We start from the raw sequence: 15810 nt of genomic DNA, 5'->3' as shown, positions 1-15810 counted from the left end.
AAGTAATTATACGTACATCAAAATGGTGAAACCTTTGGGAGGGAATCGATTTAAGATTTCATTTAAATCAATTACAAATATATTCGAATTTATTATAAGTTAAACTACCAGATGGCTTTCACGTTCAGAAATCTAATTGGTCAGGTTTTCAAAGTTAAATATTATAACAATCATTTTATATTTATAATTAAAAATGATAATTGGGTCGTACGTATTTTAGTCTATGTTTTTCGTGGCCTATGTAATGTTTGGAACTGTGTAGCTGATATCTAGACATCAATTTCTGTGCTAATATTGATAATGATGTTCCGCATCACTTTTTTAATATTAGCAGTAATAATAAAATTAGCAGTAATAATAAAAACGCAAACAAGTAGCAGAAGAAATATTTGGTGATGAGTGGACCAATTGATACTATCATGGTGCCAATGGCGATCTCAGCTGCAATGGGAAACGGCTTTGTTGATGCTTCATCTTCACGTGATATTCGCTAAAAAATAAATAATCTTTAATAATAAAACAAACAAACAACAACAACAAAAACAACACTAACAACAACAACAAAAACAACACTAACAACAACAACAAAAACAGAAGTAAAAACAAAAACAACATTAACATTAACAACAGCAACAATAACATCAATAATAACAACAATAATAATAACAACAACAACAACACTAACAACAGCAAGAACAGAAAAAAAAACAGAAATAAAAAAAAAAAAAACAACAACAACAACATTAATATCAACAGCTTACAGTTAACAGTTTTATTGGCAGATTTATCAGATAGTGTTCCATGTTGTAAAACCCCTTTAGCGTCCTCGAAATGCAAACGCGCTGCTCATACTCTGTACCTAGAATGATTTCATGAAATAGATATAGAATATGCAACCAAAACATCTGGAAGGAATTAATAAAGTTATAGAGAACTATTTTTAATATAGTCATATACAACAAATACAAACACGTTCCACATAACAACATGTGGTGACAGAAGACTTAAGAAATTTGAAATGGCTATATAAAGTAATCTTCTCAGGTCAAAGTTATTGAATAATTCATTGGTTAATACACATCAATTTGTTTTTAGTCAATACTTGACGCGATGGAACGTCATAAAATTGTAGAAAAGCTTCTTTAAGTGCACAAAATTTTGCGAATACGCTATTCGCGAAAGTTTTGCCTTAAAAATCCTTAAAACAAACACAGGACGAATATTTAGTGCTAGACAGTGCTAACGTGGATCTTAGTGAGTAGCCAAGGTATAAATCTACGGGTTCGCCCGTCCTCTTTTTTTTTAGCCTACCTCAATCCGTCTTTTTTCTCGTTAAACCGTTACACGAAAATAAAATCGAGACAAAGAACGGAAATCTATGTGTACTAGTCGCTAGCTCGTATAAATGTCGCATTTGCTCTTCCGTGCATAAATACTTCGTGTGCCCGTAGCACAACTATAAAATCGCGCGGAAATAATAGGCAACGGGTATTATTATTATAGAGATAAGTTTAAAGTCAAAATACTTCTTTATTTGCAAAAGTAAAATACAAAAATCCGTCATTTTCTTGTAACTATGAAAGGTTTTCCAAACATTGTATCGGTAAACCCTTCGACAGTAAATGCTATCATCATAAGCAAATTGTTTTACTACTGTTTTGCGACAAAAATTTGTTCCAGGTGTATACAAGATTGCATATGCGCACTTGTTGTATTTTTGATTCAGTCATTTTTTGAGTACAATTGGTATATCTTGTTCAGGAACCCAAAATAACGAAAATCGCCATTTTACAATTTTTTACATTCGTCGGAATAAATAATTAGTTAGGAAATAAACTAGTCGGGAAATATCATTCGTCGGGAAAAACTTTGTCACTCTCTCCCCGCGATCCATTCCCAAATAAAATTTTAGCTTCAAGGTTTTCCACGAAACTTAAAGCTATATTTTAAAACTACACGTTCTGTGATCTCAAAATGGTACTATGGCATCGAATGTTGACATAAGAAATTGGGGGTGCTCCCTGAACAAAAACGTCATTATAATGTTTATTTAATGTAATATCAACCTCTGAACCAACGAAGTACGTAACCCATAACTAGAAATTAAAAAAAAGGTTGCGAAGCATTTCGCAAGTTGCAAGCAAAATTAAACTATCCAATACTTTGTCCCTAGCGCTTCTTGTTTAATTGGCGCTAACATCTTCCGAAATACATCAAAATTGAATATCATATAGAAGAACCCTGGGGACGAGGTAGGAAAATGAACGCTCTGCAGAACAATTCGTTGCTCAAAAACAGTTTTTTTGCGAATAGACTGCGCGAGTATTTGATGTGCGTGGGATATTCTTTTCAAAATGTGCGAGAAAATTAGATTACGCGAAACTAACAAAAACGAATAACGCGTGTTAAAATTTTGTACCGCCTTTTCCCACAGAATGGTAAAAGTAAAGAGCGCAATACAAAATTACACTTTTAGCAGTATTCCGAAAGATATGTGATACATCGAGTTGTACTACCCGCAGAAGTTGGTCCTAACGTTAACGATTTCGTAAATGACCTCACAACACAGTATTTTTTTCACGTAAAAATACCGGCAGTAGAAGCCACAGAATCTGCTGGAACGAATTTCGAAAACTCACGGGAAACAATTAAAACAAAAACAAACAAATCAAAACAGTTTTTTAACTTTATCAAGATTTATTAAATAGCTTCAAATTTGGGCAGAAAAACAATAACGGATTCGCCTTCTTTTCACCACACGCATTAGAAGATTACATCACTCACTCCCATTGTACACAATCTAAAAGAAAAAGAAAACATTTTCATATAGTGAAGCTTCCAGTGCCTTTAAGGGATGGCCAAGTCAATGGAATTGAAAGCACTGTTTTTCATCTTATAAATAATTAAGGCTAATTCGGAAAAGTATAAAAGAAAAAAACTAAACAATTTGGCAACTTTACTAATTTTATACGCAAAGTTCCAACCATACCAACAGTTTCCAAATCTGACAAAATAATTTTAGAAGTGTTTATTTTTTCAGAATTTGATTGATGCAAGGCCAAGGGAAATTAAATAAGTTTATTGTCCTAGACCCATTTAAAAACATATGCTTCTCATCATTCGGTTTTTTTTCAACCAACATTAATGTAATCACCCAGAGGAAATTATAATGTCTCTTGTGTGTGTTTTAGAAGCTGAGTACACAAATATTACAAGTGCTGAACTTTGGCAATCATATTTTGCAATCAGACCCTTTTAAAAACTATGCTGAAACATGTCAATTATTAAATTCAGCACTAATAGAAAAGCACCTTGGATAGGATTCTTTGTTGGGCGAATAAAATGACTGACAAATGGTTTATCGTGAATGAAATAGTAATTTTTACACAAATAATTTAAAAAATAATGAACTTTGTTATGTGGGTTGTTCTCAAACACACGTGGGCAGTGGACAAAAACTGTGATGTAATTTCTCTTGGTCTATTATTCCTGAGAATATTCTAAAATAAGAGAGGGTCAATAAGCTGCAAACAGCCACATTTATAAGGGCGAGTTCGGGCAACTTTTCCAATTAAATTAGTGATTGTCTTCCAAAACCGCCCGCACTTTCCGGAACTTGCCTGGAGCATTTTCAAAATTCACTTCCTTGTAACATACCTTGTGGACGATAGTTGGAAAAAGATGCTTTAAGAGAAAGAAGTTAATAAAAATTAAAAGTTATTTATCAAGTAAATTTTATCAAAAACCATCAAAAACAGTTCTTTTAAGAACTTTACTACCACATAGTTTACTTTATGGTCTATGCAGGTTTTTTCGGGTGAATACTTCAATTTTTTTGCAAAACGCTAAACTTGCCCAAAAACGCCTGCACGTTATACGGCATATGCAGCTTATCAGCACCCTTGTTCTAAAATTACAAGCAGTTTCGAAGATGCCCACGCCGTTTAGAGGACGTGGTGCGGCTTGGGCATCCTTGAAGTTCTGTTTAATGACAGTTTTAATGTTTTAATGTCGTTTTAAACCTTGTTCTCAGGGAGGGTGTACGGAAAACTAATTCCTATTGACAATTACATTGCTGTTGGTTTGATAGCAAAAGTGGATTTTTTTTTAATTACTGAAACAGGTTACTTATATAATAAATAAAAAATAATAAAAAACGGTTGGTCAGCTCACTCTAGCACCCAGAGCTATTTGTTTTGTCTGCGCCCTAGCTACAGGTTTTCCTATATCTGGCTATCAGTTAGGTAGTAATACAGCTTCTCCATATGTATTCTACAAATTACTTTCAATTCTTTTATACAAAACTGAGCTCTAGCTAGCTACCTTTCGTGTGATTAAGCCTTACCTTGATTTGGATAAAACCAATTAAAATTGATAATATTGTATTCTTACATCCTCTTAGAAACAATAAAATAAAACACAGCTCGGCGCGTTTTAATTGTACAAATTACTTCAATTTTTGCGAAGCAATTGAGCTTTGCGAGCGAAGCGAGCGAAGCGAAATTGTGGAGCACGTTTGCTACACGCGAGGTATACCAAGAGAATTATTGAGATTCTCAAAATTTCGATAGAAAAAAAATCATATAAAATCAGCGTAAAGAAATAGGACTGATATTTTTGCACATAAAGCTAGGGTATTTTTTTTTCTAATAAAACAAATAAGTTTGGACCGAGGGGTTAAAGTATAAGTTTAGTAAAAAATGCAATAAGTACGGCTCGTACCCCCCCACCCCCGGATTTTGACCCCCCCCCCCGTCTTTTGGTCCGGATTATACGTCCGCCGAACTTGAACACACAAAGAGGAATATGCCGTGAACAAGAAACGGTAGTCGGCATTTTAGACACGTATATTTTACAGACCCAAAATATGCCTTATTTCTTTGTATTATAGCTAATTATGGTATAAATAATTAATTAATTACTTTGCAATTTTGCTTCTAATACTATTATAGTTGTATTTTAATGAAACATGATAGTATTAAAACGGTTTTCTTCTTTTGAAAAAATTTATTGCTAGTCCTGTTTCTAATCGACTTTACTTGTGTATTTTAAGCTTTTTTGTTGCTGTGCTTTTTCTGGAGATTTTAGTTGGATTGGAAAGCTCCTGTGTAAGGTACCCTTTCCTAAAGCCAAAAGAACCCTGAAAACGAAGTAAAGTTTAAGCAGATTCAACTCAATGTAATATACCTGTCTAAAGCTACGTGTAAATTCTATAGCTACCTTATAATAACAAACAAAAAAATGGGTTGCTGAGATTGCTAACTGGCAATTTTAAATTAAGCAGTGTCATTAAAATGTGTTCGTTTTTTATTCCCCATAATGCACAATTTTTTATGTCATGTTTGCAAACTTTAATTCCATAATTATTCCTTCTTGTTGTTGGTTTACCAAGAAAAGAAATTATATCGCAAAGGAGTGTCTTTTCTCAAGTCACTTGACGAAAATGTCTTAGCATGCGACAGCGCGACAAAATTAAACCAAACATTTATTCAATTGATTGCCATGGTTACTTGTTGCTAGGCAATAATGAGTGAAATATGACATTTTGACACTCAATGCCAAACCAAGTAGCTGAATAGCGTGTGCAACTTCAAGCGTCAATCTTTTATGTTTCGTTAGCGTCACTAGTGTAGATAGAACAGCACGGGTTTTCTTAAGGCTGGAATTATCTTCGTCATTATAAGCCAAAACTATGATTTAAAAATTCGTTTCGCTTAACCTATAGGTGGGTAACAATGTTTAAAAAAATAGAAGAAATTGTAAAGTACGGGTGGTATCCGAGTTTCAAATTTACACAACAAAAACGCGTTTAAAGATTTTGAACTTCTTGAGTTAGGGATCGATTGCATTACTACTTCGACCTGCAAAGCATAAGCACTCTGCTGACGAGTAAATTTGTCCGCCTTTTATAATGATGTAAATTGTGGCTTTAAAGATTGATAGGTAAAGATGCTAGTGTGTGTACAGCCTTATAAAAGTAATGCATGAATTGTTAAACCTTTTCAAAATAGAAAGTATCTGGATTCTTTCGCTGTTAATCGGAGATCATTGAAATTATAGAAAAATCTAAATTTTATATAACCAAAAAGACATTAGTCTATTATTGCGAAGCAATTGAGCTTTGCGAGCGAAGCGAGCGAAGTGAAATTGTGGAGCACGTTTGCTACACGCGAGGTATACCAAGAGAATTATTGAGATTCTCAAAATTTCGATAGAAAAAAAATCATATAAAATCAGCGTAAAGAAATAGGACTGATATTTTTGCACATAAAGCTAGGGTATTTTTTTTTCTAATAAAACAAATAAGTTTGGACCGAGGGGTTAAAGTATAAGTTTAGTAAAAAATGCAATAAGTACGGCTCGTACCCCCCCACCCCCGGATTTTGACCCCCCCCCCGTCTTTTGGTCCGGATTATACGTCCGCCGAACTTGAACACACAAAGAGGAATATGCCGTGAACAAGAAACGGTAGTCGGCATTTTAGACACGTATATTTTACAGACCCAAAATATGCCTTATTTCTTTGTATTATAGCTAATTATGGTATAAATAATTAATTAATTACTTTGCAATTTTGCTTCTAATACTATTATAGTTGTATTTTAATGAAACATAATAGTATTAAAACGGTTTTCTTCTTTTGAAAAAATTTATTGCTAGTCCTGTTTCTAATCGACTTTACTTGTGTATTTTAAGCTTTTTTGTTGCTGTGCTTTTTCTGGAGATTTTAGTTGGATTGGAAAGCTCCTGTATAAGGTACCCATTCCTAAAGAAAAATTGAAGTAATTTGTACAATTAAAACGCGCCGAGCTGTGTTTTATTTTATTGTTTCTAAGAGGATGTAAGAATACAATATTATCAATTTTAATTGGTTTTATCCAAATCAAGGTAAGGCTTAATCACACGAAAGGTAGCTAGCTAGAGCTCAGTTTTGTATAAAAGAATTGAAAGTGATTTGTAGAATACATATGGAGAAGCTGTATTACTACCTAACTGATAGCCAGATATAGGAAAACCTGTAGCTAGGGCACAGACAAAACAAATAGCTCTGGGCGCTAGAGTAAGCTGACCAACCGTTTTTTATCATTTTTTATTTATTATATAAGTAACCTGTTTCAGTAATTAAAAAAATATCCACTTTTGCTATCAAACCAACAGCAATGTAATTGTCAATAGGAATTAGTTTTCCGTACACCCTCCCTGAGAACAAGGTTTAAAACGACATTAAAACATTAAAACTGTCATTAAACAGAACTTCAAGGATGCCCAAGCCGCACCACGTCCTCTAAACGGCGTGGGCATCTTCGAAACTGCTTGTAATTTTAGAACAAGGGTGCTGATATGCTGCATACGCCGTATAACGTGCAGGCGTTTTTGGGCAAGTTTAGCGTTTTGCAAAAAAATTGAAGTATTCACCCGAAAAAACATGCATAGACCATAAAGTAAACTATGTGGTAGTAAAGTTCTTAAAAGAACTGTTTTTGATGGTTTTTGATAAAATTTACTTGATAAATAACTTTTAATTTTTATTAACTTCTTTCTCTTAAAGCATCTTTTTCCAACTATCGTCCACAAGGTATGTTACAAGGAATTGAATTTTGAAAATGCTCCAGGCAAGTTCGGGAAAGTGCGGGCGGTTTTGGAAGACAATCACTAATTTAATTGGAAAAGTTGCCCAAACTCGCCCTTATATATGTGGCTGTTTGCAGCTTATTGACACCTTCTTATTTTAGAATATTCTCAGGAATAATAGACCAAGAGAAATTACATCACAGTTTTTTGTCCACCGCCCACGTGTGTTTGAGAACAACCCACATAACAAAGTTCATTATTTTTTAAATTATTTGTGTAAAAATTACTATTTCATTCACGATAAACCATTTGTCAGTCATTTTATTCGCCCAACAAAGAATCCTATCCAAGGTGCTTTTCTATTAGTGCTGAATTTAATAATTGACATGATTCAGCATAGTTTTTAAAAGGGTCTGATTGCAAAATATGATTGCCAAAGTTCAGCACTTGTAATATTTGTGTATTTGTGTACTCAGCTTCTAAAACACACACAAGAGACATTATAATTTCCTCTGGGTGATTATATTAATGTTGGTTGAAAAAAAACCGAATGATGAGAAGCATATGTTTTTAAATGGGTCTAGGACAATAAACTTATTTAATTTCCCTTGGCCTTGCATCAATCAAATTCTGAAAAAATAAACACTTCTAAAATTATTTTGTCAGATTTGGAAACTGTTGGTATGGTTGGAACTTTGCGTATAAAATTAGTAAAGTTGCCAAATTGTTTAGTTTTTTTCTTTTATACTTTTCCGAATTAGCCTTAATTATTTATAAGATGAAAAACAGTGCTTTCAATTCCATTGACTTGGCCATCCCTTAAAGGCACTGGAAGCTTCACTATATAAAAATGTTTTCTTTTTCTTTTAGATTGTGTACAATGGGAGTGAGTGATGTAATCTTCTAATGCGTGTGGTGAAAAGAAGGCGAATCCGTTATTGTTTTTCTGCCCAAATTTGAAGCTATTTAATAAATCTTGATAAAGTTAAAAAACTGTTTTGATTTGTTTGTTTTTGTTTTAATTGTTTCCCGTGAGTTTTCGAAATTCGTTCCAGCTGATTCTGTGGCTTCTACTGCCGGTATTTTTACGTGAAAAAAATACTGTTTTGTTGTGAGGTCATTTACGAAATCGTTAACGTTAGGACCAACTTCTGCGGGTAGTACAACTCGATGTATCACATATCTTTCGGAATACTGCTAAAAGTGTAATTTTGTATTGCGCTCTTTACTTTTACCATTCTGTGGGAAAAGGCGGTACAAAATTTTAACACGCGTTATTCGTTTTTGTTAGTTTCGGTAATCTAATTTTCTCGCGCATTTTGAAAAGAATATCCTACGCACATCAAATACTCGCGCAGTCTATTCGCAAAAAAACTGTTTTTGAGCAACGAATTGTTCCGCAGAGCGTTCATTTTCCTACCTCCTCCCCAGGGTTCTTCTATATGATATTCAATTTTGATGTATTTCGGAAGATGTTAGCGCCAATTAAACAAGAAGCGCTAGGGACAAAGTATTGGATAGTTTAATTTTGCTTGCAACTTGCGAAATGCTTCGCAACCTTTTTTTTAATTTCTAGTTCTTTAGGAAAGGGTACCTTACACAGGAGCTTTCCAATCCAACTAAAATCTCCAGAAAAAGCACAGCAACAAAAAAGCTTAAAATACACAAGTAAAGTCGATTAGAAACTGGACTAGCAATAAATTTTTTCAAAAGAAGAAAACCGTTTTAATACTATTATGTTTCATTAAAATACAACTATAATAGTATTAGAAGCAAAATTGCAAAGTAATTAATTAATTATTTATACCATAATTAGCTATAATACAAAGAAATAAGGCATATTTTGGGTCTGTAAAATATACGTGTCTAAAATGCCGACTACCGTTTCTTGTTCACGGCATATTCCTCTTTGTGTGTTCAAGTTCGGCGGACGTATAATCCGGACCAAAAGACGGGGGGGGGGTCAAAATCCGGGGGTGGAGGGGTACGAGCCGTACTTATCGCATTTTTTACTAAACTTATACTTTAACCCCTCGGTCCAAACTTATTTGTTTTATTAGAAAAAAAAATACCCTAGCTTTATGTGCAAAAATATCAGTCCTATTTCTTTACGCTGATTTTATATGATTTTTTTTCTATCGAAATTTTGAGAATCTCAATAATTCTCTTGGTATACCTCGCGTGTAGCAAACGTGCTCCACAATTTCACTTCGCTCGCTTCGCTCGCAAAGCTCAATTGCTTCGCAATAATAGACTAATGTCTTTTTGGTTATATAAAATTTAGATTTTTCTATAATTTCAATGATCTCCGATTAACAGCGAAAGAATCCAGATACTTTCTATTTTGAAAAGGTTTAACAATTCATGCATTACTTTTATAAGGCTGTACACACACTAGCATCTTTACCTATCAATCTTTAAAGCCACAATTTACATCATTATAAAAGGCGGACAAATTTACTCGTCAGCAGAGTGCTTATGCTTTGCAGGTCGAAGTAGTAATGCAATCGATCCCTAACTCAAGAAGTTCAAAATCTTTAAACGCGTTTTTGTTGTGTAAATTTGAAACTCGGATACCACCCGTACTTTACAATTTCTTCTATTTTTTTAAACATTGTTACCCACCTATAGGTTAAGCGAAACGAATTTTTAAATCATAGTTTTGGCTTATAATGACGAAGATAATTCCAGCCTTAAGAAAACCCGTGCTGTTCTATCTACACTAGTGACGCTAACGAAACATAAAAGATTGACGCTTGAAGTTGCACACGCTATTCAGCTACTTGGTTTGGCGTTGAGTGTCAAAATGTCATATTTCACTCATTATTGCCTAGCAACAAGTAACCATGGCAATCAATTGAATAAATGTTTGGTTTAATTTTGTCGCGCTGTCGCATGCTAAGACATTTTCGTCAAGTGACTTGAGAAAAGACACTCCTTTGCGATATAATTTCTTTTCTTGGTAAACCAACAACAAGAAGGAATAATTATGGAATTAAAGTTTGCAAACATGACATAAAAAATTGTGCATTATGGGGAATAAAAAACGAACACATTTTAATGACACTGCTTAATTTAAAATTGCCAGTTAGCAATCTCAGCAACCCATTTTTTTGTTTGTTATTATAAGGTAGCTATAGAATTTACACGTAGCTTTAGACAGGTATATTACATTGAGTTGAATCTGCTTAAACTTTACTTCGTTTTCAGGGTTCTTTTGGCTTTAGGAAAGGGTACCTTACACAGGAGCTTTCCAATCCAACTAAAATCTCCAGAAAAAGCACAGCAACAAAAAAGCTTAAAATACACAAGTAAAGTCGATTAGAAACAGGACTAGCAATAAATTTTTTCAAAAGAAGAAAACCGTTTTAATACTATTATGTTTCATTAAAATACAACTATAATAGTATTAGAAGCAAAATTGCAAAGTAATTAATTAATTATTTATACCATAATTAGCTATAATACAAAGAAATAAGGCATATTTTGGGTCTGTAAAATATACGTGTCTAAAATGCCGACTACCGTTTCTTGTTCACGGCATATTCCTCTTTGTGTGTTCAAGTTCGGCGGACGTATAATCCGGACCAAAAGACGGGGGGGGGTCAAAATCCGGGGGTGGGGGGGTACGAGCCGTACTTATCGCATTTTTTACTAAACTTATACTTTAACCCCTCGGTCCAAACTTATTTGTTTTATTAGAAAAAAAAATACCCTAGCTTTATGTGCAAAAATATCAGTCCTATTTCTTTACGCTGATTTTATATGATTTTTTTTCTATCGAAATTTTGAGAATCTCAATAATTCTCTTGGTATACCTCGCGTGTAGCAAACGTGCTCCACAATTTCACTTCGCTCGCTTCGCTCGCAAAGCTCAATTGCTTCGCAATAATAGACTAATGTCTTTTTGGTTATATAAAATTTAGATTTTTCTATAATTTCAATGATCTCCGATTAACAGCGAAAGAATCCAGATACTTTCTATTTTGAAAAGGTTTAACAATTCATGCATTACTTTTATAAGGCTGTACACACACTAGCATCTTTACCTATCAATCTTTAAAGCCACAATTTACATCATTATAAAAGGCGGACAAATTTACTCGTCAGCAGAGTGCTTATGCTTTGCAGGTCGAAGTAGTAATGCAATCGATCCCTAACTCAAGAAGTTCAAAATCTTTAAACGCGTTTTTGTTGTGTAAATTTGAAACTCGGATACCACCCGTACTTTACAATTTCTTCTATTTTTTTAAACATTGTTACCCACCTATAGGTTAAGCGAAACGAATTTTTAAATCATAGTTTTGGCTTATAATGACGAAGATAATTCCAGCCTTAAGAAAACCCGTGCTGTTCTATCTACACTAGTGACGCTAACGAAACATAAAAGATTGACGCTTGAAGTTGCACACGCTATTCAGCTACTTGGTTTGGCGTTGAGTGTCAAAATGTCATATTTCACTCATTATTGCCTAGCAACAAGTAACCATGGCAATCAATTGAATAAATGTTTGGTTTAATTTTGTCGCGCTGTCGCATGCTAAGACATTTTCGTCAAGTGACTTGAGAAAAGACACTCCTTTGCGATATAATTTCTTTTCTTGGTAAACCAACAACAAGAAGGAATAATTATGGAATTAAAGTTTGCAAACATGACATAAAAAATTGTGCATTATGGGGAATAAAAAACGAACACATTTTAATGACACTGCTTAATTTAAAATTGCCAGTTAGCAATCTCAGCAACCCATTTTTTTGTTTGTTATTATAAGGTAGCTATAGAATTTACACGTAGCTTTAGACAGGTATATTACATTGAGTTGAATCTGCTTAAACTTTACTTCGTTTTCAGGGTTCTTTTGGCTTTTTTGATCCGGGATAAAAGCAAAAAAAATTCTAGGAACGTACATAAGTTGCTAAACTTCTCCCTCTAATGCAATGCAAGTCAAAATTATTCATTTTATATTAACTATGGATAATACAACAAAATATTTCGCCATTATACTTCTGTCCGTACATCTTGTTTATATGTTCTCCTACTGGATGACCATTTCCTCGTTCTCCTCCTACGTTTCTCGAAACTCTCTTCCTCATCCGATATGTTTTTTCGATGTATTGTTCTCCTCCGCGTTGACTTAGCAAACTTTGCATCAAACACAGGTCTTGTCTTCTTCTTTTTCAAGTTGTAAATAATGCCGAAGTGATTGAGTGTTTCCATAGAAACAATAATTAGAACGAAGAAAAACAGGCACACGAAGAGATAATAATCAGAAAACAATGGCCCAAGTGAAACTAAAATTACGGCAACCGGTATTGCTACACATAGACTATGGGTTTGATCGCTGCCAGTGTGCATACTCTTTTAATATTTGCGTCTATGTAAAAACAAGAAATAAATTTATGTTTTAATCAACATATCAAGTTTTTGGCGTAGCATCATTATGTATATTACACAATCAACAAATATGCAATTACGTTGAAAAGCCGAATCATCTTTACATCTGTATAAAAAGCTGTATTTTTTTAATACCTCAGTATTATGTTTCACGTTCTTTATTTGTCATTCCATGCATCATGTAACTTTTTTTACAAGCAAGGTTATTTTACAAGCAAGGTTATTAAAAATTTTCAAAAATTGTTTCTTAAGATTGGATCGCCAAAAACAGATCAACTTTTCAAGATCTATCAATGCAGTGTTCAATTCTCGGATTTTATTGTCAAGAGTTACGGCTGCCGAAATTCAATCTTGTCGTCGGAAAATAGTCTATTCCCATTTTACGTTAGTAGTGTAATAATATACATAATGACGTCAATTCAATTGCATACATTAAGGAAAGTAATTTTGGCGGAAATAAAATTTAGCGGAATTGACGGATTTGCCAAGAGCTACAGCTGCCATTTTTTTCTCCATCCGCTAGTTTTTAATAGTTGCTTTTGTAAGAAACTATTTTTGTCGCCTGATTTACGACGAAATAAATTAGCTTTGCATGGTTTTTTAATAAAACTTTTTCCTCATCCGCCAAATTAAATTCCTGTCAAACTTTATTATTTTCCGTCTCTGGCAAAGTAAACTCTGCTAACTCAGCAAAATTTCCTTTTCACCAGATTTTCAGCCCACCAAGGTTTGTTCCCTTAAAGTATCTTTCTTCGAGTTTTTGTTGATAAAAGTTTTGGTACATATACTACTTTCTTCTCACAATAAATTATTTCAAAAAATTCAATTACTGCTCTATGTTCTAAATGCTTCTTCTTTGTAGATGAGGAGCTAAAATTATAGCACAAGATACTATCCCCTTTCTTTTCTCATGCATTTTTAATCAATGTTAATATATCTTGTTGGCTATCGTGCCAGGAGGTAATGTTTGATGTCTTTATTGTTTATTTGTACAATAACACAAGAGAATATCCTATATATTAATAGGCTTTTTACGTTAAATATATTAAGCGCCTTTTGTTATGTTTTTCGTTTTGTTTAATTTCGTTTGGCTTCGATATAGCCACGAGAATAAGAGACATTTGACGGTTGTTTTGAAGGAAATTTGGCAAGTTGTATATTTTTGCGGTGAATCGATCAGATTTTTATGCAATTGTAACAGAATTGCATTATCTAAATGAGCCTGAAAAAAATCTTGTTTCCCTACGAATTAAACTAATAAATTGTTCTTGTTCCCAGAGCCTTTTGAGGCAAACCTAGAACGTTTCGAGGGTTTTTTTTTATCTCAAGGAGCTCTGGGAATTAGAATGTTTGCAAAAGTACCTGTCGTAAAATTCACAACCGTGTTACAGACAGCCGAGGTACAAATGTCACCTATAAAAATTTAAAAATGCTTTTTAAAGGGAAGTGTTGACTTTATTAACTTGGTTGGTAAACGATTAAAAAATTAGTTTTTAAAAACTGATAAACCTTGAGTCCAGTGTATTTTGTCCTTTGATTATTCTGATAGCGGCTATCAACTAGGGTGATAAAAAACCTTGCAAGATGAACAATTTTCCGAATCACAAAAAGTGATAATTTTTAAGTCTTGGTTAAATTTGATCTAAAAATACCAGATTTATAAACAAACTTTTTTTAAGTCGTTCTCATTTTTGGCGTGTCTTTTGCAAGTATTATTGAAATAGACTCGTCATTTTATTGTGGCCTGGTGGTAGAGCGTCCGCCTCCAGTGCGAAAGGTGTTAAGGTTCAAAACCTAGCCGGGTCATACCAGGTCAAAGTGTCTATTGATCCTTTCTGCTTATCGTTTAGAAAGAGAATAGGATTGACATTTTAGACAGTTATCTAGTGGACCCCTTCGCAGGACATGCCTTGATAACAGTACCATTAGAAACTGAAGATGCTATCCCGCGTAAATAATAAAGAAAGTCTCATATAGAGTTGTGACAATATTATTTTCCTCCGAAAGAATTTATTTATTAATCATGATAGATATAAAAGAGACTCCCGTAGAGAATGCGTTTTTAGGCAATCAAGGACGTTTCAAATCTCATTTAGTACTCTTTTAGTCTGCCCCCCCCTCCCCCTTCCCTCCTCCTAAATTTAAGAGCTTGCTACGGCTCTCATTATAGCATTCTCTTAACTTACTCGTCTCTCCCATAATTCAAATCACGATGAATCGATCACACACAAATGAGCTGCCCAAAGACTATAATAAAAAATCGAATAAAGGTATGTTGAGCAGGTTTTTGTCTGAAGCTGAGTGAAAATTCAGGTTAACATTTTGAACATCACCTTTAGCACATTCTAAGCCATTTTTTGGTTGACATAACATTTTTGTCCTTATCAGCTGAGGCTGAAATAAAAATTTAGCTGCTAACAACTGAGGTTGAAATAAAAAGTGTTGTGCAACGAAACACCTGTAGGATAAATTTTGACCAAATTGAAGGAATTACTCGTGACTTTATTTTAGCAGATGATCAAAAATTAAATTTCGCTACAAAGTGGAAAAAGTAACCTTTAAAGTTATTATTATTATTACTATTCGGAATATTTATACAACATATTGTGACCAATCGTGGTCACAATATGTTGGGACAAAACAACGAATTTCGAAGTTCGCCACCACAAGTAATTGCGTAGGCTCATTCTATATGAGAGTGGACTTAGGTTATTTGGTAAATACCAAGTTCTTAAAATGTACTAATTGTTGCTGACGTCAGCAAGGATATTCATCACGAATTTCAGGCCTTCGTGGTTCCCGACGTGAATTATTTCGGTTTGCGGGTGTGCTAAAGAATGTGC

The 15810-nt window shown here is 33.8% G+C and overlaps 2 long non-coding RNA genes across 2 annotated transcripts; one reads left to right on the top strand and one right to left on the bottom strand.

The window, feature by feature from the left end:
• Positions 1-2668: 2668 nt before the first annotated feature.
• On the bottom strand, positions 2669-4725 carry LOC130641909 (uncharacterized). The gene is made up of 2 exons (XR_008982517.1): positions 4346-4725; positions 2669-2800 (listed from the first exon to the last, which is right to left on the bottom strand). It is a non-coding gene; the product is annotated as an uncharacterized LOC130641909 (long non-coding RNA).
• Positions 4726-6753: 2028 nt separating this feature from the next.
• Positions 6754-8574, top strand: LOC130641908 (uncharacterized). Its single transcript, XR_008982516.1, has 2 exons — positions 6754-6888; positions 8443-8574. It is a non-coding gene; the product is annotated as an uncharacterized LOC130641908 (long non-coding RNA).
• The last annotated feature ends 7236 nt before the right edge of the window (positions 8575-15810 follow it).

Source organism: Hydractinia symbiolongicarpus, chromosome 4 (assembly GCF_029227915.1).
Source record: "Hydractinia symbiolongicarpus strain clone_291-10 chromosome 4, HSymV2.1, whole genome shotgun sequence".
In the NCBI taxonomy this organism is placed as follows: Eukaryota; Metazoa; Cnidaria; class Hydrozoa; order Anthoathecata; family Hydractiniidae; genus Hydractinia; species Hydractinia symbiolongicarpus.
The sequence above is the reverse complement of the archived record's forward strand: the minus strand, read 5'-3'. Positions and strand labels throughout refer to the sequence as shown.